The sequence below is a fragment of the Cupressus sempervirens genome, chromosome 8 (genome assembly GCF_028749045.1).
Source record: "Cupressus sempervirens isolate cs-2001-9-10 chromosome 8, ASM2874904v1, whole genome shotgun sequence".
Taxonomy (NCBI): Eukaryota; Viridiplantae; Streptophyta; class Pinopsida; order Cupressales; family Cupressaceae; genus Cupressus; species Cupressus sempervirens.
The window spans coordinates 93,806,385-93,812,255 of NC_143125.1; positions in this window are offsets into that span (position 1 = coordinate 93,806,385).

A 5,871-nucleotide genomic window follows, 5' to 3' on the forward strand; every position below is an offset into this window, starting at 1 on the left:
CTTCTCTTTATAATAGATATAAAAAGGTCTTCAAAATGGTCAACTATAGCCATCCATTAAAGCAAGGCTCCAATCAACACATAAAATAATGAGTAATAAAGGATCAGAAGAAGCAAGATCTTAAAGAAGAGAGGCAACATCTAAAGGGGCAAGAGAAGAGCCATGCAAAACCTCCAAGACCATATGCTTAACCTCACTTTAATTCTATGGGGTAACTGTCATATGCAAGGCATTTACACATTTCTTAATGGGGATTGTGGCTCTAGACATCTATAAAAGTTGAAATTTAGCTTCCATTTACTAAGAAGCCAATCTAGATCTAGAACATTTAGCCACTAAATAACCATTCCAAAGTAAAAATCCCAATGAATTGTCAACATCTTATAACCAAGTTGATAGGTTCAAATGGAATCCTGCAACTAGAGACTAACTTTTTGTGAGAAACCTTTTGATCAATCCTTTCCAACCAAGTATAAGCTAAAGTAGGATGGGAGAGAAAACTAATCTGAGAAGACATAAATGAAAGAACCAAAACTTTTTATAGCCTTCAAATTAGAATATCTCCAGAACTAGAGAAGGAGGTTGGGTAGTCCAACTCAAATGAGAAACACTAAAAATGACTCTAAAACAAAGTTAAAAGCTAGATACCAAGGCCTTGTCATGGAATCAACCTTTCCATAGAACAAGGATCCTTTCTCAATGATTGACATTCTACCTTGGGAAGATTGGAAGATATATAGAAATACTCAATATGGTGGAAAATTTCAACATCATTAAGTAACAAAAGGTTTCTATTTCAAGTAAATCCAAGTATGTATGTCACCAAATATTGGAATATAACGCTTGAGCAGTTAGAGTTTGATAAGAATTATAGATCTATTTAGTGGCAATCAGGTTTAGTTTGTTGATAGTATTTTTATTTTTCTATCATTTCTATTTCCATATTTATAGGATCTCTTTGAGGTCAATTATGTATTATATATTTGTACTCTTGAATGATGACTAATAAGTCACAAGTTTTATGTTTGTTCTACATTGTTTAATTTCAAGATTTATTTTGCAGCTTTAAAATCTAAATTAATGTAAGCTATTATAGAAGAATCATATGTTATCAATATTGATGTTAATATCATTTAAGATGAAATACTTGATCTTCTTTGATAAAGTCAAAATGCTGAAAATTCTCCATAAAAAGACATGCAAAATATTCAAACTATAACATATATTCAAAAAGTTTAGAAAAGACTAATAAGTAGCACTCAAACCAATAAAATCTCAAAATTGATAGAATTTATAGATTATGTGCTTCTCCTTGTAACAAGTTTATACAACCAAAAATTTAAGCCTAAAAATGGCTAGGGGAGATTTCCCAAATTAGGGGAACATATGCCCATAAGATAGTTTCATTTTTCCATGGTAGAGAAAGTAGTCCAAGCACCATTTGAAGCAATATGCCTTAATTTCTATAGAAAATCCTACAATATTTGGATAAGAGGAGGTTTTGGGATTTAAGCCAAAGAATGAGGGTTTGAAAGACTATAGAATCTTAGGTGTGATAGAAGTAGTGACCACAAAAGAATCCACCTCAAAAAAACCAAAAACTAGTAGTGTGAAAGAAGAAGAAAAACATTAGAGTGAAATCCACTTTTGAACTCTAATGTACACATGAATGTCATTGATAACTGACAATCAATTGAAACCATGAATGAGGTTTTAAGAGTGAAAACTTCTAGGAATGCACATGATTTCCATGGGAAATGCTTCACCTAGATAATTACAATTGCAAACCATCATCATAGGTAAATCACCTTAGTTTTATAGACAATGATTGAAGACTATGTCTAGCTTAAAAAAATCATGAAGATAATAGACCAATCTAGAAGGATTTGATCATATCTCGATTATCAACCATTCAAAAAGTCTAAAAGTCATGGATTTCTATGTGGAATCAGTACTCTTCAAATTAAATTTGGTTTTGTGGTGAAATATGAGGGAACATGGAATATATTTAACACCCTAGGTGGATTGCATGTGTACATTCCTTGTTTTCTTTGTGACAGTAAAAATATTTTTTTTGTCTAGAGTTTACAACCTAACATTTAATAGTTGGATCGTAATGATTTTTCAATATTTTTTTAATGATCTAATTTTTTTATAGGCTCACTAGAGAAATTTTCAAAAGTAATGTATTTTTTAAAATTTGTGGGGTATAAATTATGAGTCTAGAAAACTATCATAAAATAATAGTGACAGTTTAAATCATAGTTAATACTAAGGAATGGTATTGGTTGGTCAAGGACTATGTTAGTGCTTTGGGCATGTGTTTTACAAATGAAGAATATCTAAGAACTCTACTATCATGATTTTGGTCAATATTCATAGATGGGATTAATGATTGTTTGTAGATATTGATATGGGAAATAAAGAACCCTTTGTTGATGTGAGCAGCATAAAAGGCTTGGTGGAAGAGTAATGAAAGATTGATGTTGATGGATAAAATACTTCTATATTTATTTGTATTGTAGGATAAAAATAGTTTATAGATAATTGGAATTTATTTGTGTTATTTGTAGGTTGAGTAATTTAACAGAATCATTAACACCATTGCCTACATCAACTAGGGTCAAATACATAAAGACCTAGTATTGGTCAATACAAATTGACAACTATATTTACAAATTAATTACATTATGCCCAAAGAAATGCAACAAAAAGAAGGTTGTGAATAGAAACTAGCAACCAACTCCATAATTCCATTAATCCAAAATTGGAGTCAAAGTGAAATCCAAAGCATAAGTCATAGCCAAATTCAAGAATGATATCATGACATCCTACCAAATGCAAACTACACAAAGAATGGATCAAGGTTGCTAGACAAATTTGCCTACCTTATTAGGGTTGTTGATCCCATGGTTTAAATTTAATAAGTTAACAAAGCCACCTTGGTCTGAGGAATCTTTTTCCTATAATATAGTCTCATGATGATATCATGAAAGGATAGAGAAATGCAACATTCATGATATCAAAAGGGGCTTTCTAAAAACATATGGAAAAATGATTAGAGTGGAAAAGAGTAAAATTGAGGCATCTATGAACATGAAATAGTATAATATTAGGTAGAGTTGAGGATTGTCACATTTTTAAAACTATCAAAAGTACTAGAACACTAATAATCAAAATTTTCTTGAGAAGAAAGTTCTAAAGGTTGTCTTATGCATGGGCATGCCATTGTGACTCAACAAGTGACCCCAAGTGTTGAGTGATAGAAGCTATCCAAGTTTATGGTAGATGGGTTTAAAAATGTAGTAAGGCATCAAGAAATCTTTTGAAAAAATTTGTGTAGAAAATAGTATATAATAATCAAACTTGTTGGCTATGACCATTCCCAACCACCCTTAAAAATATTGCACTTGAATGGTACACTGATAAGAAAGAAGAAGAGAAATTAACTATAAAAAATAATAGTAGCACGAAAATAAATCCCAATGCAAAAATACAACATGTTTCTGAGTCACACATAGTAGAAATGATATTTCCACCTAAGGTTGAGGATGACACACTCGATGAAGATGATGTTGAGGGACATGTTGAAGCAATCTGTCCAACATGTGGAAGCTCTAGAGATCTTGAAATTTTTTGGTTGTGAGAAATGGTACCATGGAAAATGTGTTAGGATGCCACCTACAAGATATGAACATATCAAATAGTATAAAGGTCCAATTTTCAATAAAAGGGCTTTTGTTTGAAATGCTAGCATATATACTATGCTATGTTTCAGATTTAACTAAGATGTAATTTCAATATGATGACTTCAAATTTAAGCTACATAATTGTATTTAACATGTAATTCAAAGGGTATATGTTTAGATATTCAATGCTAATACTATTTTCAATTGTTGTAAATGATCCATGCAACATTTGTATGAATATATGACTACTTTTTTATAATTTGTAAGCAACTACTAGATTTTGGTTTCCAAAAAAAGGTTACTCATTTTCTGTATAAATTAAAATTCATTTACACCAAGAAAAACAAAATATATATCATACAGGGATGTCAACATTGGCAAAGATCTCATCCAAGGCTAGAATTATCAGATTTGCAAATCAGAAGCATAGCACCAACATGTTCATCATAGTGAAGAAAAATATTCAAGCAAAGATAATTGGGAAAAGTAATAGTAGATAAAGATCATGCAAGGTTCCAAGGAGAAGAAACAAAAAATACATTCATTTTTATAAGAGATAGGGTTTTAATCAACATCTCATAAAAAACTAATGTATGTGGATGTGCAAAAAATAAAAGTTAAATAATTTATCAAATGACAGTGTTGAAAAGAGAAATAAAAGAACCTAGAAGAAGAATAACCCTCCAAGTTGCAAAGCCCCAGGTGCTTTTTGATTTCCCCTAAATTTTATTTCTAAAAATCCTAAATTCCTTGCATGTGTTCACTTGTCTATGTGTGCCCTATGCCTCCATAGCTTCATATTAGATGATTATGCCATTAAAATCTTTCTACCTGTGAAGTATGGAAGAAACAATTAACTTCAAATGGATATTTGTGGATGAATTTCTCTCTTTTCCTCTTCCACTCTTATTCCTGCCAATCTTCCATGTTCATTCACATTCTTTTTATTACATTATTATCGCAATGTGGTAAAGTGAGCATTTGAATAAAGGATATAAATGTTTCCATAAGATATTTTATATTTATATTTAATTATTTTATTCAAATATTATGAAATTGTACATGAGTTGAAATAGTTATGTTCTATGTATAATTAAATATTTAATAGATAAATAAATTTTTACTTTTAAAATAAATATTTTCACATTTGATGATAATTATGGTTATAATTATTTATTAATTAGATTATAGTAGAAAAAAATATTAGTCATTATGTGAAACATCTTTTAGATATGAAAGACATTTTTTATTCATGATTATTGGGAGAGACCATTTCAATTTTGATTCAATAAAACATTTTAAAAATATTTTTAATAGAGAACCCTCCTACTAATTGGTCTTTAGTCTTTCAAAAGTTATTTGACTAAAAATCAATTGTAGATATTTATTAAAATAAAGAAACATATACACATTAGAAAAGAAATGTCTTATGTAGGCTATCTCTCAATGATAAAAATGCATACAATAATGTCCACTTGAACTTGAGTCAATTGGTTTGGTATACTAACATACCTATCAATGCTTGCATTTTGAAGATGTTATACCTAAGTTTGGTAGTGATTATATTTTTTCTTTTATTTATGTGTGACTGGATATATGAAGAGAGCCTCCTATGGAGGTAGTGGATGTATCTATAATTTTTATAATTTTATTTCTTATGGAGATGTTTATCTAATTTTTTTTCCTAGTGAGAACCAACTTTTTTTATTGATCCATAAATTGAGATAAAATCTATTTTATATATGCATTGAATGATGTGATTGTCACATATGTTTATACAAGGAAAGTTCATCGACACTCTTTTTTGTCCATTATTATCATAAAGTGGTGAAGTGAAATATGCACACAAATGGGATAGTTGTTTGGTATAAGATATTTGATATTTAAATTAATTATTTGATTTAAATATTATAAAAGTATAATTGAGTTAAAATAGTAATGTTTATCAATGTTTGATTTTAAAATCACCTAAACTTCAAATTTATGGCATGAGCGAGGTGTAGATGAATTTTTCATGCAATAATCCTATCGATGGACAAACATTTCTAGGGAAATGTAACTTCTAATTTAATTATTCGCCTAAGGGTATTTTATCAAATCTTATTATAAATGAGTAATAATATTGTATTCATTCGTTTTTGTTGGGTGACTAATTATTAGTGACTAACTATTTAGTCATTTA